Below are 27,551 nucleotides of genomic sequence, written 5' to 3'. Positions count from 1 at the left end.
CGTCTGGGACCGATGATTGGAGATATTGGCTGTGACCGATGATTGGAGCTATCAGCTGAGAACAATGGAGGTAGATATGAACAAATCTCTTTGGTAAAACCAGACTGGAATGCTAGATGGAATTGGAGACTAGACGACCAGACTTGGAACTGGAATGTAACGGACTGGGACCGTTCAGATACTGAGTACCTGGGAGCTCAGCACAGAGCTGTAACTTCAGCAGAAGCGACGTTGTACTGGCAATTTGGGCCAGTCAGGAAATGGAATTTATGGGGGCGGAACCCCAGGGATTGGATGCTACGATCAGATGGTCTGGGAGCAGCACTTTGAGTGGTAGAGGAGAGTCAGATGACTGAATCCAACATGGCTGCACCCATACTGAGTTTTGGAGGGAACTCTGGCATGCTGCTTGAGTACTAGCATGCTGAGTAAACATACTGACAGCATAGAGCACGAACAATGTGGACAGACTTCATAGCCAGCTGGATGCAATGTGCCGTGCACTCAGACCTCTATGCCATCTGGGAGTGATGTGCAGTCACAGCACAAGCGGACCTCAGAGCTAGCTGGAACAAATACATGTAGAAATAGGAGAAACTAATAGAATATGGGAAAAAATTAGTCAGGATTGTGACAAAGTCAATGTAATATAGACAAGCCAGGTCAGTACATGGGATAATAGGTCTCTCAAGTCAACAACCATAGCCGGCTTGCTGCACAGGTCATCAGATTTCTCAAAATCCACAACACACACCAGGTTTCAAATCAGATTATCAGATCTCTCAAACTCTACATCACAAACCGAGTCTCTATACCGTAAAGGTATCACATAACAATGCAGAACGAGACAGGGACACTTATTTCAAAAGTTTAAAACACAAAATATACTATAAGGCTAAGATAGCAGAGTGTGTTACATGTGTGAGGTCTGAAACCTTTCAAACCAGAGGTGGTTACAGAGATCTCTAAAAGTCAAGAAGTAATATTGCTTTAAATAAGAGAGAGATCATGTTACTTTGTATTGTGGCATATTGCTGGACTGCAAAGATAAAGATTTGGAGACCGCAAAATAAGACAACATAGTCCTCTGTAGGAAATTTCTTAATTTAACTATTTAAAAAAGAGCCCAAGGCCTTGTTTAATTAAAACCAGACTGGAATGCAATAATGCAAGTAGAGTCAGACACTTACCTTACCTCCTTCTTCTGATCTAGCTGCTTCTCAGTCCTCACACACCGTGCAGTGGCGTATCTATAATGGGTGCAGGGTGTGCGGGACACACAGGCCCCTGGGTCCATGGGGGCCCCGCACCGCACACCCTGCACTATAGCATACTTACCTCTCCAGAGTCCCACATCGGAGCGGAGGTCCAGCGCTCTAAAAATGACTGGAAAATGGCCGCTGTGCCCATTTTCCGTCATTTGCGCATGCGCTGAACAGGGAAAATGGCTGCCGCAGCCATTTTTCCGGTGACCTGTGCATACTGTATAGACTCTGGGTCAGGGGCTGGCTGGCAACTTTTAGCCTGGGGGGCAAATGCATGCAGGAGGCCCTGGCAGAGGAGTAGCGTGTAGCCAGGGTGCCCAAAGAACGTGCGTGCGCGAGAGGACCCCCTTATGCAGGCCTCCAGTAGTGCCCCCAGTAGTGATCCCCCCTATGCAGTGCCCCTTATACAGTGCCCCCAGTAGTGGTCCCCCATGTGCAATGCCCCTTGTGCCCCCAGTAGTAAGCCCCTTGTATAGTGCCCCCAGTAGTGGTACCCCTATGCAGTGCCCCTTATATAGTGCCCCCAGTAGCAGTCCACCCCCCATGCAGTGTCCCCAATAGTGGTAACCCTTATGCAGTGCCCCTTAAATAGTGGCACCAGTTGTAGTCTCCTCCTATGCAGTACCCCCAGTATTGCCCTTTTTATAGAGCCCCCAGCAGTGGTCCCTCGATGCAGTGCCCCCAGTGGTAGTTGGGTGCACTCTAGTGCCCAGAGTCTATAACTCAAGTGCTGGCTGCGCACAGCTCAGTGTGCTGCCGGCCGCCGGACAGAGAGGAGGGGGCCATGTCGGAGACTGCACAAGGGCCCCCTCCTCTCTAAAAACGCCCCTGACGCCGTGGCTCCTCTTTCAGCGGTGCAGCATGATGTCATGACATCATGCTCGTCGACTAACAACAAGAAAAACTTTATTGCAGGGGCCAGATGTGGTAGCATAGCTAGGAGGCGGAGCAGGAGGGTGGGCCTGGGCCTGTCACTCACTTCTGTTGTGTGGCGAGAGGAGGGTAGGAGCAGGCCCCCGGGCAAGTCACTTTCAAGTGGTTAGTAGCGGGCGACTGGGCGGTAGGAGCGGGTGGGCCCCTCGAGTGTCCAGGCTGGGACTCCAGTCCCAGCAGTCTCCCCCTGATGGCCAATGTTTTGTTAAACAAATTATATGAATACATATTGTATGAAAATCAGATTGTTGGATAGGGAAATGTGTTCAGATATTAATTATATTTTTAAATAAAATAATTGATAAAGTTTATACTTTTTAACTGAAGGATCATAGTGCACTGTCTGTAGTAACTTTTTTTTTATTTTAATTTATGTTATTAAACAAGTTACCATAGTAGTGCTACATTCTCTCCCACAACAGTAGATATCAGATCATTCTGTCTCCAATATTTTGACATGAGGATGGTACTAAACTCAATTACATCAACGTTGAACATATAATTTTCTTGTGCAGGATACACATATCTCTCCCAAAAGCTATTTAAACCTGCCAGGACCAATAGGTGGAGTAACGAAATCAGAAAGGTTCCCTGACAATTGGTGCTACAGACAGAAAAAAAATGACATAAGCAAGCAATGTAGTATTGCTGATGCAATAATGACACTTCAAACGGGATGTAGTTACTAGACCGACAGACACAATGCCACCGGTCTAAATACCGACACTCCCTGCCCGGCACGGGACTTAACATAGGCGTCAAAATGCCGACGTCTATGTTAATCTCGACGCCGGAATACTGACCCCCGCCATCCCGATCATTGTCTGACGGGTAAGTAGAACACTTAGCTCGGGGATGGGGGGTTAGGTTTAGGGATCCCTGGGGGGACTTAGAATTAGGCACCGTCCCTCCCCCGAGAAGGTTAGGTTTAGGCTAGGGGAAGGGGGGTTAGAGTTAGGCGCCACTAAGGAGAGGTTAGGGTTAGGCATCCCCCCGGGAGAGTTAGGTTTAGGGTTCGGGAAGGGAGGTTAGGTTTAGGCACACCTGGGGGAGGTTAGGGTTAGGCACTAGGGGGGCAGGTTAGGGCTAGGCACCCCTAAAGGAGGGTTATGGTTAGGGGGGGGAGAGGGGAGGATTAGGATACTTACCACCAGTCGTCGGGATCTTCTACCGTCTGGTTTTCACTGTCGGTATTTGTGCAACCGCCGGTATTTCAATCCCATTCCCTTCAAACAATCCCTACATTCATTACAGTTACAAGTAATGGAAGCAATAAGGTTATTTAGAACAAAGCAATTCAATTATAAAATCCCTTAGATCAACAGATCTCAAAGTAAGTGTTCCAGCACTCTAGGGGGTAAATTTACTAAGCTTCGAGTTAGCATTCTCTGGAGAGTTTGGGCACTTTATATGGAGCCGGCTGTCTAATATTACATAGGATCAGCTCTTTGGTGAGAGCATTGCGGCGGGATCACACGTTTAGTGTGAAACATTCCAATATTTTCCCTGTGAACTGGATGATTGATTTTTGTTTTTTGTTTGTTTTTTATCTCTTATATTGAGACTATCTATGAGAGACATTTAATATAAGACACCTATTGCATATTATATGCTTTTTTATGTTTTGGATTCACCTCTCTCAGCAATACATTTTTGTGATAATGTATCTAAGAATTGAATCACTATATTATGGTGACTTTTATATTGTATACTGACCGGTCAATTTGATATTGTTATATTATATTTTATTATAAGTAAAGATTTATAAATAATTCTAGCAGTGTGGTGATTGCCAGTTCATCCATATCATCCCTTATGCATATTAATTAGCGCAGGGGTTCCTTCACTTATTTTGTCTGCCTGTAAATAGTAAACAAAGGGTTAAATTTTTTTAAAATGATGTAGGGTCACCCCCAAATGCATAACCAGCCCCGGATTGCTCAGCCAGTCCTGGTTCCTAAAATGATGGGGAACAAAACGAGTAGGGTTCCCCCATAATTTAGGAACCAGCACCTGGCTGCAGGGCCAGTGCTGGTTTTGAATATAGGGGGGAAAAATGCGTAAGGGTCCCCCTATATTTAAAACCACCACCGGACCCAAACCGACCGGGGTGTAATGCTACAGCCAGGAGACCCTATTACTGGGTCTCCATGGCCAAAGCATTCGCACCCCAAGCCGGTCAGCCCAAGCCAGGGATCTCAGGTGAGGTGAGGACCCCCCAAGAAGGGGTTCCCAATCTTCTTGGGGGGTCCCCACCTCCCCTGAGATCCCTGGCTTGGACTGATGGGCTTGGGGTGCGAATGCTATAGCATTACACCCCAGTCGATTTGGGTCTGGTCCTGGTTTTAATTATAGGGGACCCCTACGCATTTCTTTCCCCTATATTTAAAACCAGCACTGGCACTGCAGCCAGGTGCTGGTTCATAAATTACAGGGAACCCTACTCCTTTTGTTCCCCATAATTTTAGGAACCAGGACTGGCTGACAAGTCCGGAGCTGGTTATGCTTTTAGGAGGGGGACCCTACATCATTTTTTTTTTACATTTAACTAATTTTTTACAGTTATAACACACAAGCAGCCTTCACATATCTCACTGATATGTGCAGGCTGCTTGCTTGGGAGAGTTTTGCTGAGAGAAAACACTGCAATCTCAGGTGAGTAATCTCAATCTGCTTCACCATCGGCCATCTCACTCTCAGCTAAACTCACTTCTTTGTAAATTTGTGAGTTTCAGGAGCCTCAAATCACCTGAGTATCAGCGATGCTAATCGAGTTGAAAAAAAAAAAAAAACTCGATCAGACTCGAATCTTAGTAAATTTACCCCCTGGTCACCATAAAGCATTTTTAATGGTGTTATTTTCAGGGGTAGTCAAGTTTCAATTCAAATTATTTTTGTCAGCATGTTTATAGGATGGGCAGCACGCTGCCTGTAGCCTTAGAAAAGCAGTCCCTGGCAATTTGCACAGGCTTTATACACTGTTTAGTGTGTGTTTGTGTGTCGACACGCTCTACTGTGGTTCACCTCCACTCTCTTTTCCTTAATTTTGCCACATACCTGTTCCTTTGACAATTGTTAATTGACACTTATTGCAGTAACACTCCTATGGTGTCCTATGGTTAAATTTTTCTATTTAATCTGCATGTATAAGAAAATTTATGGAATATGTCCTGAAAACAGCAATGCTTGGTGGCTACTAGCAAATATTAAGGATTCCCAGGATTTAAGATGGAGGGACTACAGCAGATATCTCCAATATCTGCCATGGTTCTGCCATTTCTGACAGCATAGCTGTCATATTTACCAAGTTTTGCCTTCCGGAACTTGGCCCCTTTAGCTAATGTCATCTGAAGATGGCATTAGCCTAAAATAGTAGCCTACAGGATACTACAGTATATTCCCAATTTTTTTGGAGATGTTTCATTTGAATCCCTCTTAATTGGCCCTTGAATATGCATGTACTAGCCAACAGCCATACATGCACAGTAGGCATGGAGGTTCTGGACCAAGAGACAGAGTGATATCATAAGCTAACACTCTGCTTCCAGCTCTTCACCAGGATGGGCTCTTATCATAGCCTATCTCCTGATAAGAGTGGAATGTTAAATTTGCATGAATTAACATTGTCACATTGAAAATTTAGATGAAAATGATTGTGATGAATCTGTCCCTAAATGTGAACGGACTTACCTTTCCGAATATACGAATACTAGCCCTTGCAAAATTTAAAGCCACAAAGCAGATATAGTAGTCATTAAGGAGACACACTATTATTCTATAGCCCCTCCCATTTTTAAAGATCATCGCAATTCCTATTTGTTATACAGCTAATGGTCCTTTTCAGACAAATGGTGTGGCCATATTATTTCGTTCTACTACTGCTTTTACCCTTACACCACAAGTCTTGAACAGGAATGGTGGATATCTGACTGGTGTTCTGAATTACAAAGAAGTTACAATTGCATCACTATGGGGCCTATTCATCATCACTTCATTTTTATAAAATCAGGTGAAAATTTTAATTTTCATGTGCAATTGTAAAAATTAAGTTATCAGGCCATTCATCACAAAGGTAAAGCAGGAGATATCACAGATATCTCCTGCTTACCTTCCTCTGGGGGAATGGTTCGCTGTCCCCTAACTATTTATCAAGCTCCGAAAATATAATATTTTTGGAGCTTGAGTGCAGGAGCATTCACCATCTTCAGATGGCGAATGCTCCTGATACCTGCTCCGTCCCTATGAGAAGGAGTCCCGGGTCGCAAAGAGAGATCCTTTTGGATCCCTCTGCCCCTGTCCGGCTCATTCTGCCAGATGTCGGGGCTCTTGTGCGCATGCGTGACCTGTAGGTCGCGCATGCGCACTTCCATCACTGCTCTGAAAGGAGCAGTGAAAAGACTCACTGCTCTGAAAAGGAACAGCAAAGCCGCTCGTGGAACAGCTGATTTTTTAATCAGATGTCACCATACCAGAGCAATGATGAATTGCTCCGGAATCCGCGGTGAGTTTGAATGTTAATTATCAGGCCCGAAATAATTAATATCATGTATAGGCCCCTATATACCCTTATACCCAGGCCCGATTTATCAGAGAAGAATCTGAAGTTATCCAGAGGACCAGGAAGGGTTAGCTCATTTTTCTTGATGACCTTAATTTAGTACCAAACCCTAAACTTGATCCATTTTTGCCATTGCTACCCACTCCCTCTCCTTGGGATTCATTCCCTTCCATAGCATTTATGAATGGTGATGGAACTTCTCTTCTGTTCATAACTCTTACTCTAGGATTGACCTGGGCTCTCTGATAGAGGGGCCCTCCAACTGACCAAATCTATCTAGATACTACCTGCATCCTGTTTGGGCCATGCACCTTTATCTTGGGTGTGGTAGCCCCAAAATACATAAACCCCCTGTACATACATTGCAGCTCTCTGACCATCTATTACACTCCCCAGAGGATATACAGGCACTTACAGACTATTTAACTTATTATAGTGAAACAAACTCCCCTGGAATACCTCTACATTGTCGAAGCTGGAATTTTGCGAATGGCCGCCTAAGTGCCATTTTAGATAAACTCACACTTTAGTACATGTGGCGATATTACTATGAGCATCATGCGATTGCATCTGTGACCATCGCCATAAGTTACGGCGATTCATCAAAAGCCCATTTCATGACTTTATGTAGTTTGGGTGCTCTGGATAAAGTGTGTATATTATTATAATTCCCCTAAAGGATATATTTCAGAAATGGCTGTACAGTATGTCAAAATTGGATTGCATTAGCTAAACAGAGCAAATGGCCACGTGACAACTAGTCTGTGAAGACAAGCTTCATGGACATAACGTCTGCTCTCACTCCAGGTGGCCCTGCTCGAATACAGCAAGAGGGTCGTTTGTAGCACCTTACATTAGCAGGCTTCCTACAATAAAATACCTTCAAAGCCAAGAGTGTTATCTGAGGTTTGGGTCTTGTAGCTGTGCTAATTTGCATTTACACAAGAACCTGGGAGAACAAAGAACTGTACTTTTGAGCCTGGGAAGGGTGGGGGCTGCTGAGAGAGGGGGCGTGTGGAACTATAATGCTCAGCATTCCATACTGCTAGGTGTTCTCATACACACATTAATATGCACAATTGCGCTGTTAACTAGTCGCATATTAGCGAATGCATAAGATCCTGTATGAAAACGCTGTTTATTAGCTTCATGTGCACGCATCTGCCCCATGTTAACTAGCATCTTTACATCACACCCCGCACACTTACACATTAGATATTCACATAAAAGGTTTAATAAGCTTTAAGGTATAAGATTCAAGTATGCACATTTACTATAATTGCTATGAAATAAAGATTATTTTGTAACTAAGGTTTTATACGTGATAAGTAAGCCATGTTTGGAATTGTACTGATGCGTACTCTCTCAACAGTATTCTGGTACCATCGGTGTGGAGATCGCATCATGCATTCTCAACTTATGGACCGCAGAGACTTCAAGCAACAAAATGTACATAATATGAACAACTGTTAGGATGTTGCATGAGGCAGGAAACCAGAGACCCCCAGTTGTTAGAGGCTGGGTTGTGTCTATTTGAATCAACCTGTTAAATGCCTTGTAACATATGCCCTCTCCTTTAGGACCAATGGTATTAGCAACAAACTTCTCTATTGTGTTGTTTATTTCTGGGGGGTATAAATATGTGTGCTCCGACTCTGGGTTCCTAGTCTTTGTGCTGAATGCTGATTGACGAGGGGTTTCTTGCTGATGCCTAACATCTGGACCAGAGAGCGCTGCGTATGTATAATTGTACTTGGGTCTGTATAATCTCTTTGTGCTAAGATTATATGAGGATCATAGCGTGTAACTGCTGTACTTTTACTTGAATAATACTTTGTGCTTTGGAACAACAGATTCTAGGTCTGGTGTCATTATTTACTGTATGACTGCGTACGCAAATTAGCGTCATCCTTAGAGGTTTATAGGTAGGATATTAGAAGGTATAGGCAGGGGTATATAGAGGTTCAAAGGCAGAATCCTTAACATTTAGTTATTGGTGTTCTTTGAAAGTGGTTTTTAGGAGCAGGACTCTTCAAAAAGGGGAACAATTATAAAAGCAGTTCCTCACAATCCAAACTAATTGGAATGTGCACATATGGATGCTTTAAATAAATGATGTCATATATTTTATCCCGTGGGGAATAAGGCCAACAGATTATTGGCTCGGAAGCCTGAGGTCATCGAACCTGTAATAGAATCAAATTACTTGTAGATTCCAGGGCAAGAAACACGTCAATTCCTCTGAAATAGTTGATTTTTTTAATCATATTCTAGATAACTATATAATTTCTGCTCTGAGTGCTCTACTCCTCAGCCCTCTGAGTTTACTAAATCCTCTTTTCTGTCCCATCTCGATCTGTTCTCTATAGACCAGGCTGCATTAGCTTCCTTATACACTCCATGGACTCTAGATGTACTGTAGTTAAACAAATAATTTTGCAGCTTCCCAAGGAAAAAGCTTCAGGTCCAGATGGCTAAATTAATAACTTCTACATCACCTTTTGTAAACAACCAGCACCCTCTTTAATAGACCTCTTTAATGAAGCCATGAAATGTAGCAAATTTCCAAATTAAATGCTGGAAGCTCAAATTATAACAATCCCCAAGTCGAGCAATGACCCATCTGATTTTTGTAGCAAAAGGCCTATTGTCCTTCTTAATACTAATGTAAAAGTTAATGCTAAGCTCATTGCAAATTATTATCCCCTCTCCTCCATATACTAATATATCCTGATCAGGTGAGTTTTGCCTTGGGTAGGCAGGCCCCTGACAATACCCGATGGGTTCTAGACATTATGGATTTATTAGTGGGCTCAGACACAGAGTGTTTGCTTTTTGTCACTAGATGCAGAAAAGGCCTTAGACTGGCTACACTTGGGATATATGCATGAAGTGTTTCATTTGGTTTTCAGAAGGATATTCTCAGTCCTAAGAACCCGTCTGCTTAAGTGTTCAGCAATTGCTTTTTGTCACCCGCTTTTTCATATCTCTAGCTGGACTGGACAAGGCTGCCCCCTTTACCCTTTTATATTTGTAATGGCCATGAAACCATTGACTCAAACACTTTGTTTGTCTGCAGATTTCCCAGACTCCCCTGCTGCACTATCGTGGACCATTTGTACCACCACCATACCACCTCCTAATTGTAGGCACTGCTATCTAGAGATTAGTAATGAAGGGAATATGGGGTCTATTTACTAAGCCTTGGATGGAGATAAAGTAAATGGAGATAAGGTACCAACCAATCAGCTCCTAACTGCCATGTCACAGGCTTGAAAAATTACAGTTAGGAATGGCGAGTATTTTATCTCCGTTCGCTTTATTTCCATCCAAGGCTTAGTAAACAGACCCTATGCGAACAATGGTTATTAATGCATCCAGTAAGCCCAGAGAACTGCAGGATTCAAGCTTTTTATTATACATTAGCCTACTATACTTACATGACTTTAAATATACGTTACTACACCCCTAAAGACAAGATAGCAATTAAGAAGTTTTGTTATACAGACGAAAAAGATATATGCTTATTAATATACAGTAAATTAAAATGATCAATTAGTTCAGATATTGACAGTAAGCTCCGTATAACCCTGGGCTAGTTGTCCTATTGGTAAACTAAAAAAAGATGCTCCAGATACCAGTACCAGAGCAACCTGACAATATGAGAGATGTGAAAAACAGCAAAAATATATGTTATACAAAGTAGTGAACAGGGGATGAGAGAGCAGGCACAATGACCCTCAGAAAATATATGTTATACAAAGTAGTGAACAGGGGATGAGAGAGCATGCACAATGACACTCAGAAAATATATGTTATACAAAGTAGTGAACAGGGGATGAGAGAGCAGGCACAATGACCCTCAGAAAATATATGTTATACAAAGTAGTGAACAGGGGATGAGAGAGCAGGCACAATGACCCCCAGAAAATATATGTTATACAAAGTAGTGAACAGGGGATGAGAGAGCAGGCACAATGACCCTCAGAAAATATATGCTATACAAAGTAGTGAACAGGGGATAAGAGAGAGCAGGCACAATGACCCTCAGAAAATATATGTTATAGAAAGTAGTGAACAGGGGATGAGAGAGCAGGACAATGACCCTCAGAAAATATATGTTATACAAAGTAGTGAACAGGGAATGAGAGAGCAGGCACAATGACCCTCAGAAAATATATGTTATACAAAGTAGTGAACAGGGGATAAGAGAGAACAGGCACAATGACCCTCAGAAAATATATGTTATACAAAGTAGTGAACAGGGGATGAGAGAGCAGGTACAATGACCCTCAGAAAATATATGTTATACAAAGTAGTGAACAGGGGATAAGAGAGAGCAGGCACAATGACACTCAGAAAATATATGTTATACAAAGTAGTGAATAGCGGATGAGAGAGCAGGACAATGACCCTCAGAAAATATATGTTATACAAAGTAGTGAACAGGGAATGAGAGAGCAGGCACAATGACCCTCAGTAAGTAGATAGTAGCAGCATCTGCTGTGAGGGTACCTCCACGTCTGTCTGCCCTATTGTAACTGCAGCACAGGACAGCACAACATGGAAACCACCAATAAGAGTGCTGCTGAGGGAATACCTGTGCTGCTGAGGGAAAACCTGGGATATACTGATTACATGCTCTATTTGCAACATATGACCATATGTAGTTTACCTGTAAATTTATTGTAGACCCCACACTGCTGATTAAAGTTCTTATGTGTATTCACTGAAAAACCTAAAACGTATAGACTCTAACGTGTAGTTTAGGGTTAGTTCCTATTAACTACTTAACTGACAAACAAATTTTCAATAAAAACGCTCAGAAATTCACAGGGTTTTTTATGCTTGAATTAGACCAAGAACATCTATTTATAACTCATTTCGCACAATCAAATGTAAAAAAAAAATATATTTTGTTTTGAAACACACATTAAGATCGATTGTTTAATATCGGTCATCAATATATCTGTCCATCGATGTTCAGAACATCATGACCATCGCGACTTTATCGCCACCCTGGGGGGGTTTGGGGGGTTAATTTACATTTCCAGTAGCAAAAAGCAGTAGCCGCTGGGTGTGGGGGTCCTGCAGTGCTGACTGATCAGTGCAGTGATCAGCTGCACGACAGTCACTGTGGGAGGGTGCAGTGATGCAGGGGGCCATTTGGTCCATCTGCTAGTCGTTGTTGCTGGAAGATTATGATATCCTCATACAAAGGACTACTTTGGAAATAAAATACACGTAAGATAAATAGTAGCAATGGTAGTTGATTAAAAATGTTTCTCCCTACAGTAATTTATGGTAACTATGGAAATATACAAGATGATATACAGTCTGAATGTATCATTTGTCCTTTATTTGTACAGCCAAAACTATAGCAACACAAGGACATGCAGGACAATGATTCCTACCAAATAATCTAATTGTTTCTGAATTGAGCTTGAGCAATTGTTTTAGTTGACATGTACTTGTAAAGCTTTTTCGATTCCAGTGACCATATGTAAGTATACATTTATAGTTATTTCCACTTCTATATCACCTTTACTATAGTCAAATTATGAACAATGCCCAAAACTTTGAACTGCATCATAACTAATAAGAAAATTCTGCAGATATTGCTGTTAAAATAGTTTATGGTCATTTCAGTATTTTTATAATTGTTGAGAAACATGTTGGCTTGCACTGTTTCCAAGGTAGGTTACAGGGGCGTATATATAATGGGTGCTGGGTGCAGGGGGGGCCGCACTGCACACACTGCACCCATATTATCTAATACTTACCTTTCCGAGGTCCTGCATCGGGTGTCTCAACCCTGAACAAAATGCCAGAAAATGGCTGCCGCAGAATTTTTCCAGCATTTTGCGCATATGCAGTGAGGAAATCGCCGGGGGAAATGACAGCCGCCCCATTTCCCCCATGACCTGAAGATTCGCAGTAGACTATGGGCACATGCTAGTGCTCAGAGTCTACTGATGCTGCGGATGGCGGTCAGGCACGCCAGTCTGCTGCCAGTCACCGGGTAAAGAGGGGGGGGGCTCTGGAAGGGGAATGAACATGGGACCCCTCCTCTCTTAATACTGGTAGGTTTCATGCTTAGATGTTAATATATGTGATTTTCTATGACATTCATAGACACTGGAGTGCTAGCAAGAAAAGCTATCCACACTCATGTATCCTGCCTCTCAGCCCTAAAGCCAAATGACAAGACCACTGTGCAAACTGGCCTTGAGCCAGATTTCCTTAACACTCATTTCCCTGTCTCATTTCACTACCCGGATCACCTGCAAGCTCACTCCTAGATTACATTAAACTCTCTGTAATCAAATTCAATCAAGCCTCCTCATACCTACAGAAATATTAACTTATCAAATTTCCACCTCTTGACAACAACTTCGCTCACCAATTTGTACATTCTCTTCTCCTGATATTCTCTTGAGACCCTGTCTTTTTCAACACTCGAGCATTACTGACGCCTCCCCCTCAGCATTCATGTTAGTGATCCTGAGATCATAATGATCAATATTGGGCTTAAAGATTGCATTGGACCCACACATGTTGTGACACTGGACTGCTGCTGTACATTGCAGTTGTAGCCAACATACATAATAATAACAGTGAGAGACTGCAGAGGTCTAATTGTTTATGTAATGGAAACACAGTTCTTAGAAGAGATAAAGGTGAATTATTTTCTGACTTTAATAATCCTTGATTTACACTAGATTATAACAAGTACAGTATGTAATCTAATTTTCTAGACATTTTTAGGACAATTTAGTGATTTTCTACTGACTGCTGCAGTCAGATTTTAGTTTGACAAACTTCTAAAACAAGAGTCAAAGCAAATTAATTCCCTGATGGTTCCTGTGTTTATGCCAAACTACTGAGTTGTGATGTACAGATTCTGGGATTATATATGGGAAAGTTTATAGTTATTATGTACCTTTCTACAGTTTTGTTTATATCATTCTTTAAGGCCAAGAGCAAAAAGTACCTATTGTTACTTTGTTTCCTGGCTAAATGGTGTACATATTGATAAATACAATGAACTGAGTGCAGTGATTGTACTGAATAAAACATTATTGTAAATAATTTTTTTTATTTTATAAAGTTTAACCTTGCACAACATAATATATGTTTACATGTGTATGCAGGGTTGTAACGTGGGTGGATTTCAACATCTCCATTCATAGCCTACATTCTCCAAGTGCCTCCAAATTACTTTATTTAACCAATTCTCTCAGCCTCTCCCAGTGGACTGACTCTTACTCAAAATGGGCACTGCCTTGTATACACTAGACTATGCTCAGTTTCAGATTTCCTTAACACTTATTTTCCTTTCTCATTTCACCACCCGGATCACCTGCAAGCTGACTCCTAGATTTCACTAAACTCTCTGTAATCAAATTCTACCAAGCCTCCTCATACCCACAGAAATATTAACTTATCAAATTTCCACCACTTGACAACAACTTCGCTCACCAATTTGTACATTCTCTTTTCCCGAAATTGCTGGATCACATATTAACAAAGCCCTAGAAATAGCCCTTGAAGAAGAGGCTAAGATGTCAGCCATGGCATGCTAAAGTAAAGCAACATCTTTAAAACTTTCTCATAAAGTAGAATGTCATTGGCATAAATATTGTACACCTAAAGACTACCTCACAAATATGACTAACTACCACTCCTATCGAAAGGTTGTGGACACTGCCAATCAAACATACCTCCAATATTTGAGCTCTGCTCAAGCTTCTAATCCCAAATGCATTTTTAATACATTAAAATGTCTTCTTGGCCTCCCACACCAAACATACCAGCTACAGTACCATAAGTGGCCAAGATCTTGCTTTCTATTTCAAGGACATGATTGATAAGACCTGACATAAATGGTGTCCACTTACTTAGCCTGCAACCTGCTCAATGCATTACCTTAACCCTCTGGCACCTTCTCTTCATAGGATCCCACAAATGAAGATGAAGTCTCTACTCTCTTCTATTTCCATTCCTCTTGATCTTATACCCTCACAAATCAGTCAAAACCTGTCTTCTGTGCTCATCACAACTTTAAGTAATGTCTGCAATATCTCTATATCTCACTCTCTACTTTTATATTTCCATCATTATTGAAACATTCAGTGATTACTCCTATTCAGTTAAAACAAAATGATGACCCAAACTCTCTCTCAAATTATCATCCCATCTTTTAGCTTCCTTACCCTCCAAGCTGCTTAAGAGACTCACCTACAGTCGCTGCACACACTTTCTTGCCTCACACAATTTACTGACAAATTTCAGCCCTGTTTTTAATCCCAAAACTTCACCTACACTGCACTGTCTAAGTTAATCAATGATTTATTATCAAAAAATCTAAATGCCATTACTCACTTCTAATTCTCCTGGACCTTTCTGCAGCATAAGACTCTGTTGACCACTCAACAACACTCAAACAAATGCTACAATCCCTAGGTCTTCAGGACACGGTCCTATTTTGGTTCTCATCCTATTAATCAAATTGCTCTTTCAGTGTTCGCTTGAATGGATCCATCTCCTCTCAGCTTCTTTTATCCGCATTGTACCACAAGACTCAGCCCCAAGTCTTTAGCTTTTCTCTATCTATACCCCTCCTTTGGGAAACATATACACTATTTCTGATTTCAGTATCATCTGTATGCATGAAATACCAATATTTACCTATTCTTTCTGGATATCTTGCCATTTGTGTTGGTCTGCTTTACTGAATGTATCTCTGACATTTCATCTTGGATGTCATCTCACCACCGCAAGATCATTCTTTCAGAAACAGAATTAATATTTACCCCAGAGTAGTTACTGACCTAACATCTCTATTTATGTTAATAACATGACAATAAACCTTACCCCTTAAGCTTGCTGCCTAGATGTAATCCTTGACTCTGAACTGTTCTTTCCTGTCCACATTTAATCTATATACAAATCATCTTACATACATTTATGAAACATATCCAGAAGACACTGCAAAAACCTTTAATTCATGTACTCATCTCCCAAATTGATTATTGCAATAATCTCCTTACTGGTCTTCCCCTTAAAAGACTTTCACCCCTACAATTGGAATTGCAGCAGCTAGACTGATCTTCCATTCAAAACATTCTTCTTAGGCTCTTCTGCTCTGTCAGTCCATACATTGGTTGCCTATATTTTACCCAGTTCAAAATCTATGTTTTGTACCCACACTCAACCATACTAGCTCCCATTCATGGTTACAGGACTTTTTGGAGCTCAACAGCGCCTATTCTTTTTACGAAAATTGTGCGCCACAAATTTAACTAAGGAAAATTTGGTTTGGTTTGATCGTTGTGTTGTTGAAAGTATACTGACGTACTGTATTACAGTCTGGTACGGCAAAAGCACTAGGGGTGATCATAAGCTCTTAGAGCGAGTAGTAGGTGAAGCTCTGGGTATTATTGGTTGTGATTTGCCATCCATTGAAGACATATACTTTGAAAGTTGTCATCGGAAGGGAAATAGCATTGTACAGGATTGTCATCATCCTAATCATTATATATTTTCACTCGTTCCGTCTAAAACACGGTTCGGGTGTATAAAAGTTTGAACATCTCGATTTAAGAACAGTTTTTTTCCATCTGTTATAGTCAGTCTAAATCAATCTGTAAAGGTAATTTGTAATCATATGTGGGTGTACTGGATTGTAATTTCGTTGTGATCTTTTTGCAATGACAATAAATTTATATCGTATATCGTATCGAGCTGCACCCACTCTGTGGAATGACCTCCTTTGCACAATAAGATTTTTGCCTCCAAACCTTGAAGTTGCCCTAAAATCATACCTCTTCAGGTAAGCTTTCAAGTTCCTGATTTATCCAGATAACCTCCATAAGCTATTGTACCCAATTCCGACCCCTCATTATAATTGGCACAAAGCTTACATATGTTCTCTTTCATCACTCACACAATCCACTGGCCCCAGGCCAGCAATGCTGTGTGACTAGAATATATAGTTCACCAAGTACCTTGCAATCTAATTGGAACAATTTTCAATATCAAATTCCTATTTCCCTCTAGTATATATAGGCCCGTATTCAATTTGAGGTGAAAAGTCCAGACTTTTCGGCTGCTAAACTTTTCGGCTACTTCTCCTGTTTTCCAAGCGGAAAAGTATTTTGCGCGTGCCCGCTTGTCCCCGTATTCAATATCCATGGACACGAAAACAGGATGCTTGAAGCGGCAAAAAAGTGGCAATTTTCAGGAAATCATACTTGGACACCCCTAAAGATGTCCAGATCACTATGGGTACCTCCGTTTTTGCATGCTGAAGGGACGTCGGGTTGTTAAATAGCCGTGGCAGGTGCATAAATGCGGTTTTGAAGAAGGTGATGCAGAAGAGCATTTACCAATTTTTTTGGGAAAAAATAACTATGCCCATCAAATTTGGGGTACTTGAAAATGGGTGCAAGCATATTTTTAAGTCCCTAAAATAATTTTTTTAAATTCTGCAAAAATGCACCTGCCGTATCACCTGCATTGAAGACAACACCTGTTGCATACTTTGAAACCCCCCTGGATTCAATTTAGCTATTTTAGAAGTGTGCTACTTAAAGGTGTCCCGATTTTTAAAAAAAACTTTTCTTTAACACACATTAATTTTAGGGGACATTCCCAGGGGTGCAGGCTACTGTTTTTAAGCCTGCACCCCTAAACCCCTTTTCTGCACTTCTTTTCACCAGCTAAACACTGGAGAAAACTCTTTGTAATTGAATACAGGGATAATTACAATAGGCGAAATGACATTTTTTCACCTGTAATTGAATATGGGCCATAGTGTTGGTTCTGTGACACTAGCACTATATAAATGTGATAAATGGGAAGGGGTGGTGGAGGATGAGCAAATGGGAAAAAGGATATAATAGATTGTATATAAATGGTACTTTCCTTATATGGTGCCTGGTTGCAGTGTCTTCAGTGTGTAGTCATATATATGAAACAACATAGAGAGACAATCATAGCACGACACTATTTGGCATAAGTATATATATATATATATATATATATATATATATATGATATCTCCTCAATTAGAAGGAAGAAAGAAAAAATTGTGAAAAACACAAATTCTAGGCATTGTCTAGGTCTAAGCCCTGTGTGTTGTGTACACAATACACAAGAATTGCTAATTTTATTTAGTATTAAACCAACATGATAGAATATACATGCATATAATGAAGATGCTGCCGTATACCCTGGGCAGTCTCCCAGGAAAGATACCAAGAGAAACAAACCTAAAAACTATTATTATCTAGAAAATATGGCGTGTAAATGCAATGTAACAACCAAAAAAAGAAAACCAACATATATAAATGTATGAATTTATAAATAAATAAATACTGTGTGAGCGACCTATACAAATATATAAAAGACAAGTTTAATGAACATAATATGCAATCCAAATGTTATAACAAGCACAAACATATGGTTATATACATAGTATTAAGAAGAAGTGATGTATAATGGGTATTTTAAAACACCAGAGATATGGACCAATCCATATTTTGCAAAAGCATTGTAAATAGTCAGTGGAGGCTCCAAATATAATTACCGGGTGCCTGCTCAGTCCTATAGGGTGCAGTGGTAAAGATCCAGCAGGGTTGGAATAGCCTGCAGCTTGTGCAGTTCCTTGGCTGTAAGATGCTCCCAAATAGTAAGGTTCCAGCGAGGCTTAGCTTGTAATCATCCAGTATTAGATGGAACAAAGTCTCAGTCCCAAGATGGTAGGCAATAGGGGGTTAAATAAAGGGCAAATAACTGGTGATTGGTCTGACGCGTTTCCCTGTCACAGATAGCTTTTTCAAAGACAGTATGTGTTTTGCTCCAATTTGGCATGTATAAATACCCCTTATCGTTAGAGAACAAATATATGCACCTGCGCTCTTCATTAATTAGGATGCACCTTAGTGCACATAATATAATCATAGAGTCACAATGGAATTCTAAAGGAAGCTAACACAGTTTAAAATATACAATATAAATTAAGGTTAAAAGAAAATTGAATAAGATAACAATAAGAATACTATTGAAAATGATAATAAAAATATAATTAATAGTAAAAAGGAGACAGATGTATTTTAGGAGATAATTTATAAACTAGAGTCATGAGCCATGTATCTAAATGGAAAAATAATGATATATCTAGATAATATAAGGTGCATCTCAGTGACAAAACATGTGTCTATACAATGTAATCTATTTATATATGCTTTCCAGCAATTATTTTTTCTTATCACTCAGCGCATATGAGAATGGTCACAGATCCAGATTGATCTGCATATGAATGGTCAATCGTGCATCTAAATATCTCAAAATGCGTCTCCATGACTCATTGTGTGTCTTTAAAACATAATCAGTTCCTATATCCTCAATACACCACACAATTATAAGATGACACTGCATCCAAAATACGCACGGCGCATCCACAAGACACACTGTACGTCCGCAAGACGCACCGCGCATCCACAAGATGCACCGCACGTCTACTAGATGCAAATAGCGTTACATGGGACATCCATGTATCGTGCCATGTGGCGTGCATTGTGCCTATATAAGCAAACAATAGTTCACATTATATAGTGTAAAATTGTAGAACACAATATTTTATCCCACCATTTTAATCGTGCATAATGTGACCCGACGGTACACAGAGAGCAACATGCATATACTCACAAAATGCAATTTAGCTCAATTGCTTCATTCAGATCATCAGGGGTGATGGTATTGCACTTATAGATCCAAAACAATTCCTGTTGATATAATCTCTGATATATATCCCCCCCCCTAAAAGTGGTGGGTATGTGTTCTATCCCTAATCATTTCAAACCCTCTACTTCACTATCATGGATCTCATAAAAATGTCTTGATACACTGTGGTCCACTATCTTATTGGTAACGTTTCTTCTGTGCTCCAAAAACCTCTTCTTGAGAAGTCTTGTAGTCCTCGATCGAATAGTTGTGGTTAATAATCCTTTTGATCTGTTGAGAGCATCTGTTATATTTTGAAGTAAAAGTAGTAGGCTTATCATCTAGAAATTCTAAATCTGATCTTTTTTTTATCATTTTTTATCATTTTTGTTATACATGGCTCTAATTTACAAATTATCTCCTAAAATACATCTGTCTCCTTTTTACTTTGAATTTTATTTTTATTATTATCATTTTCAATAGTATTCTTATTGTTATCTTATTAAATTTTATTTTAACCTTAATTTATATTGTATATTTTAAACTGTGTTAGCTTCCTTTAAATTCCATTGTGACTCTATGGTTATATTATGTGCACTAAGGTGTGTCCTAATTAATGAAGAGCGCAGGTGCATATATTTGTTCTCTAACGATAAGGGGTATTTATACATGCCAAATTGGAGCAAAACACATACTGTCTTTGAAAAAACTGTCTGTGACAGGGAAACGCGTCAGCCCGATCACCAAAGATTTGCCCATTATTGGACCCCGTATAGCCTATCATCTTGGGACTGAGACTTTGTTCCAACTAAAACCGGATGATTACAAGCTAAGCCTTGCTGGAACCTTACTATTTGGGAGCATCTTACAGCCAAGGAACTGCACAAGCTGCAGGCTATTCCAACCCTGCTGGATCTTTACCACTGCACCCTATAGGACTGAGCAGGCACCCAGTAATTATATTTGGAGCCTCCACTGACTATTTACAATGCTTTTACAAAAGAGGGATTGGTCCATATCTCTGGTGTTTTAAAATACCCATTTTACATAACTTCTTCTTAATACTATATATATATATATATATATATATATATATATATATAACCATATGTTTGTGCATGTTATAACATTTGGATTGCATATTATGTTCATTAAACTTGTCTTTTATATATTTGTATAGGACGCTCACAAAGTATTTATTTATTTATTGCTACATTTATCAACTAAATTAGTAGGTGTTGTTACCTTACCGGATAATAGCACTGTAAAAATAAAGAAACACATTTATTTATAAAATACATAAAACATATGTGAAACATTTATAGAATTGCAATCAAATTGCTAGAAAAAGTGGTCTAAATAGGGTCTTTAACCAGAGTAATGAATCAAGCAAGCATGTTGTTACATATACACAGGCAGAAACTCTGGATTTCAGTCACCAAAAACTACAAGGAAGTTCCCTCTTGGTTGCCTGCAAATAGGGAGGTTGCCAATCGAGACTTCCATCTCTTCCTCAGGGTATATTGCTCTGCTCTCCTGGGTGTGGATCAAATACTGAGTGAACTAATGGCAAAATTGTCTGATTTCTGGTTTGTGGGTGAAAACTGGAAGTGATGTTACTTTCTGTTTGGAAACCAGAAGTGACACCACTTTCACCCAAGGAACCTAACATGACATCATCTCCGAATATATGATGTTCGGGAAATGAAGCTTTAAATCTAAGCTGTTGAAACCAGAAGTGATGTTTGAACTAGAAGTGAGGTCCGTTCCTTTTTGTAAACAAGGTTACATTTTCAGCCACGCAATGTTGTTGTTAAGAAGAAAACCTAGAAGTGATGATTTTAGACAAGGGATAAAGTTTTCAATGCTGAATCTATTATGAATTGCAGATGGGTTCTTTTTAATAAAGGAATTTGTTGAAACCAAATATATTGATTTTCATGAAAATAAGGGCTATTGTTTACTAAATAAGCAATCACAAATAGGAGGAAAAAGTGGGATATGTATTTTGGAATAAGGATAAGATTGGATGAGTGTGAATAAATGTTGAGGTACAGTTATTGTAGCAACCATTTAAGTTCAAGGTCCTGATTAAGGCCATTTGGGGCTGTATCCATCTCATTTCTGTCCTGGCAAGTTCACATCATCACTTCTGTCTTTCCAGGTGGATTTTATGTTTTGAATTCTAATGAATTTCACTTTTTTGGTGGTGGAACAATTATGGCCCTTCTTAATATTCTATCGGTGCTCTTCGAGTCTTGTTTTTAGTGCTCTGGATGTTCTGCCCATATATAATAGTTTGCAGCTTCAATGTATGAGATATATAACATTGACGCTATGGCAAATGATAAAATATTTGCTTTCACACTTGTGGTCGTTCATTTTGAATTCCATATATTTTGTGGTTTCTGCAACCAAGGCATAAACGGTGGAATCCTTTAATGCCTATGGGATTGTTGAAGGTACTGGGTAACGTACTTTTGACCAGTGTTGATTTCAATGTACGCACTTTCTGCTAAATAAATTGTGATTTGGGTGGAATCAGTTCTGTCACGGTTGGGTCTCTGTAATAAGTGACATTACTATTTGAAGAGGACTTTAGTATTTTAGTGTTGGCAGTCACAGCTTTTTATATGTGCCCATTCTCCTGGATGTTCTTTTTTTTCAGTTTAATGCTTAAATAGTGATGATCTGTCACTTTTCAAGATTTCTTCCTGAATTGCATTAATATTTTCTTTGTCATAGACTTTATCTATAAAGTGTTTTTTTCATTGCATTTATCTGGTCCAAACAGTGTGAGTCTTTGCTACAGTTTCTTCTTAACTATAGAAATTGGCTATTTGGTAATCCATTCAGCCATAATTCACAAGGATCCAGGCCGTAACTAAGGGTGTGCAAGCAGTGCCACAGCACAGGGTACTGTGGGCGGCACCGTCATTGCCCCACGGTCCTTTCTTATGGCTAGAAGGCTGCCTGGAACGGCACCCTGCAGCCTGTATTGCTGCGGCAGTGTTTCCCAGAGAGTTCTTTGGATGCTCTGGGCATGCACTCTGCTGTCTGTGCAGCCGTCCGGATTGTTCTCGGGATGCTTTGGGCAGTGCTGCACTTCCCAGTGCTGACGGCCCCATCCCCAATGCATGATGTCATGCATCTAGGGGGTGGGGGTGTCACAAGACATTCTGGAGTCTTGTTTCGGCATTTAATAAGATTGTTTCTCAATTTAAAGTGTTATTACTAGCGATAAGATTTGCTTTTTTTACTTTTATAATGTATATTAAAAAAAAGATATATATAGTTTTTGCTTTTTATTTCATGTTTTACGTAGCTGTGTTTGTGTGTTTATATGTGTAGGGCTCCATGCTGACCTCTGCATCCATTGGGCAAGAGGAGGGGGTAGGGGCTTAGTGGGTTGAGTAGGTGGGGGGCCCTGCTTGTTTAGTTTGTACTGGGCCCCACAATTTCTGATGGCAGCCCTGTCATGGAGAGTTCCAATACTTGCATATATTAAGCTGCCAACAGCAGAATCCCTTTCATATCCTCTATTTCTTTCTCGCTTGTTAGTGATATGGCTTTTGTTAATTTTATGCCTTTGTCGATGGGAGTTTTTCCTGGCTTTGCATCTGACATTGTATACTTGTTAAGTACTAGATCAATGTATCCTTGTTGATCAACTGTGACAGTTACTTTGAACAAGTTTTGCAAGATTTTTAAGCCTAACAGGCCCTAAGGGGTCGATTCAGACCCGGATGCTAAGCCGCAATCGCTCGCATCCAAAAGGGGCCGGGTATGCAAATTCCGCGTTCGCACTGTTTGGTGTAAGGACGCCCTCTATGTCTTAGAGAGTGACAGCAGAGTGAGCGCACACTGGTATAAAGCCGCCCACTTTTCTTACTTAGCACACATCATCTCCAGGAAGTGTATGATTAATCAGCACCATTGAGAACCATCGGAGCTGCACGCAGTGCTTGAGGAAGACCCTACCCCACCACAAGCACTGGGATCACTGCAGGCTGAAATACAACCAAGTGACGTGAACAATGACTCTTCTATGCAAATTATGCACACCCATAAAACTCCGTTTTGACACCCTGACATGCCTGTGTTTGCAGCACCACTGCACCCGTTCAGAAGCACCTTCCTCTGTTACCACCCACAAATGGCCCTGTCACTCATAGTTGCACTCAGTCTTTGTGCTACGAGTGCAAGATTCCCGATCGCAGTGACCGGTTCGCGCACGCACACTGCGATGCATATGTATGCGCAGATGGGCGACAATCGCCCCTAGCTTAGCGATGGCGGCTTAGCGTCAAGGTCTGAATCGGGCCCTATGTCTTTCAACTTGAAATTCTGCTCTAACAGGTGCTTGACAATGGCAATGTGCCTTTCTTGACGTGCTAGTAAAAAGTTATCCACATACACAACAATGATAAACAATCTCTGCTCTATTGTTTTGTGGCATAGACAGTGATCAGACTCTGAAAGTCCATTTGTAAAAGTACTGTGCCTAACTTAATGTAGCAGCTGTGGCTGCTCTGCTGTACAATGCTTACTTTAATAAATAGAATTTTTCTTCTTGGAAAATGTCATCTTTATAATGTTTTGGAGCTTCCATATAAATCTCTTCATCTGCACAGTACTGTGACACTCCACAGGGTATAAATGACACTAGCTGCATATGAGCAAAAGCCCAGCTGTGACATCAGCACACTGTTCTCAGACAATATGCAATATGAAGACAGGGAAGGCACTATAGTGATTGCAGAGGGTGTCCTGGCTGTGGGACCAGATGGTGACCCTATGTGGGCTACAAACAGGGCATGCATAGGCATGCTAGGAAGAACAAAGCAAAGTTCTACAGAAAGGAAGTGCACAAAATGCTACACTGCACCCCATATTCTGCTATGGGGCCTGGTGATTCTATGTTACAACCTTGGTGGAGCACCGAAATGCACAGTTTCATTTACTATCAGGCTGACCTGTCTTTCCATCCTGCCGAATACACCTGCTGCAGCCACCTGCAATCCTAAAAACACCTAAAAACAGCATCTCAAAATACTTGTCCCTGCACTTTAGACCCGTTTTTCTTTTTTGCCTAATTTGTCATTTGGGGGGTGTCAAAAGGGTTCTGACCCAAGTACCAACATTTGTACGCCAAAATATGGATTTTGAACTTCTTCTCTCCTGCCTTTTAGTGGAGAAACATTTTTGCATGTTTTGGTCCTATGGAGTTTCGCCTAGACTCAAACATACTGGAATTCAATAGGGCAATACTTTGGAAACAGGCAAAAACTGCGCATCGACGAAAATTTTTTGCCGATCGCGGCTTTTTGCCTCTAATAGAATTCCGGCCTTAGTGAGAACATATGAAGCCTGTATATATATATATATATATATATATATATATATAAATTAGGGATGTGCAGGCTCGGATAGGTTCGAGTTTGCACGTGGAGTTCGGATTTTTCCCTCCAAAAAAACGGAACTCAGAACGAGGCAAAACGTCATCTTACATGGACGAACATCATCATTCCTGGTCTTTTGTCCAGGAATGATGATGTTCGTCCATGTAAGATGACGTTTTGCCTCGTTCTGAGTTCCGTTTTTTTGGAGGGAAAAATCCGAACTCCACGTGCAAACTCGAACCTATCCGAGCCTGCACATCCCTAATATAAATGACAGGAGGTGCGGCACTCTTGTATATAAGAAAAACACAAATGCAGGCTGAATAAATAACGTTTCGGTTTATCACCATCTTCAGATAACAAACAGTACACATAACATCTTACCTTTATAGACATTGCACCATAGTGAAACCCGCAAGCCAGAAACGGGACATAGCACCCGGGCAGCCGACGCAGGAAGATGACGTCATCGCGCATCGAGCGCTCGACGTCAGTGACATACCAACACCATAACAACCAGTAGCTATAGTGACAAGATATAAAAGAAGTGATTAGTAATATTATTGATTAAGTAGCTGGTTAGAACCTATATTGTATGCATGTTGGCTAGTTTATATGCATACTTTATGTATTCATTTTATTACAGCTATGTATGCATGTTGGCTAGTTTATATGCATACTTTATGTATTCATTTTATTACAGCTATTTATCTTTAGAATAGTGTTTGCATTCTAATATTGTTGCTTGCTTCCGGATATGCATTTGATGCTGCGCTCTGTTTCTATAATATTTGTTTATATCTTGTCGCTATAGCTACTGGTTGTTATGGTGTTGGTATGTCACTGACGTCGATCGCTCGATGCGCGATGATGTCATCTTCCTGCGTCGGCCGCCCGGGTGCTGTGTCCCGTTTCCGGCTTGCGGGTTTCACTATGGTGCAATGTCTATAAAGGTAAGATGTTATGTGTACTGTTTGTTATCTGAAGACGGTGATAAACCGAAACGTTATTTATTCAGCCTGCATTTGTGTTTTTCTTATATACAAGAGTGCCGCACCTCCTGTCATTTTTATGTGATTTTCTGTGAGGGCACCTTGGCTGTTATATTATATACGCATGGAGTGCCGGACCTTTGGCATGTTTATATATATATATATATATTATATATCTCATTAGCAGTCACTATCTAACTTCAGTTTTTCATCAGAATGATTTCAGTCATTCTCAGCCAGGGCCGAACTGTGGCTAAAACTCATCCCTGGCATTTAGAGCACACAGGCCCACCTGCTGTGGGCTCCTAGCGTTTCCTCTAGGCTGTTTTAGTGGGGCGCCGTACCTTGCCTGATTTCAAAAGTACAGAATGCGTGCTGCCCTTTTGGGGGCACCCCACCAAAATAATCTCCCTGCGGGCCACAGTGTCCTGTGAGTAGGGAAAAACAGAGGTGCAGCGTTCACCGCCAGTGAATAGACACCGGGCGAATTCCCCCAGCATCTATTCACAAAGAAGTGAGGAGTATCTCCTTGTGCATTGGATTAGGATATGGTTTTGCCAAAACTGTCCCTTGCATGTTTTGGATCTGTATTTTTTTTTTAAAATTGATAACATCTGCTAAAATCACATAATCACAATTTTTTTTTGTTTCTACAGTATTATTAACCTCAATAACATTAATTTTCACTAATTTCCAGTCAATTTTGACCACCTCACAGCTCACAATATTGTTTTCATCTGGTTTAGGTCCAAAATTTGCACCAAGCTAGCTGGCTGACTAAGCTAAGAGGCAGCTGTGGGCGGCACAAACACGTGGCAGTTCAACTTCCAACATGACACATCAGGAAACAAATGTTTTTATTATTCAAGAGGTCTGAGGGAGTTGGAGTACGTATGTAGTTGAAGGCAGGGACAGGAAAGGTTGATTGGTAGTACATTTTATTTCATTTTTTGATTCTGACGCAAATTTATGAGGGAGGAGGGGAGGGGAGGAAGGGAGGCATTTACAAAAAACATTTTTCTCATTCACAACAGTCCTTGTCCCAGAAGAAACCTTGAGTGCAATGCCTGCTGCTGCTGGGAGTGGATTTTCATCCCAGAAGGGGACCAGGAAGACTAATAGTAGTGCTTTAAAAAATGACTGTTAAACAATCATTTGCAAAGATTCCACTTCACTAGAAAAGCATTTCCCAAACTGTACAGGGACATTTAAAAAAACTTAATTAGTGGCCTCCAAAATGCCATTGAACCCACTGTCCATTTTTATGTGGACATGCTATACAGAGCAAATGCAAGATTTAAGGTTTCAAGTGTTACATTGTGTCTTCCTTGAGAATCCTTGAGTACTATGCCTGCTGCTGCTGCTGGGAGTGGATTTTCATCCCAGAAGGGATGAAGTCAATGTGTCTTTCTTTCCAATGGACACAGATCTGAAGAGATGCAAAGAGCTGTTGGTAAGCAAATTGTCAGCTCAAGTGGCACGTGATGCAGCAATGTCTTCTCCTTCAGTTTCTCCAGCAAATGGATCTGCCGAGAAAAGACGAATCTTTCCAAAAAAAAAAAAACACTGGTGATGCAGATGAGTCAATACAACCAAGTTTTTTTTGTCTTGTGCCCAGGCATGACAATGGGCTTTTCCTTATCATGGGCAACAACTGTTTCATCCACTGGTG

The sequence above is a fragment of the Taudactylus pleione genome, unplaced genomic scaffold, assembly GCF_031769625.1.
Source record: "Taudactylus pleione unplaced genomic scaffold, aTauple2 ptg000054l, whole genome shotgun sequence".
Classification (NCBI taxonomy): domain Eukaryota; kingdom Metazoa; phylum Chordata; class Amphibia; order Anura; family Myobatrachidae; genus Taudactylus; species Taudactylus pleione.
The sequence above is the reverse complement of the archived record's forward strand: the minus strand, read 5'-3'. Positions refer to the sequence as shown.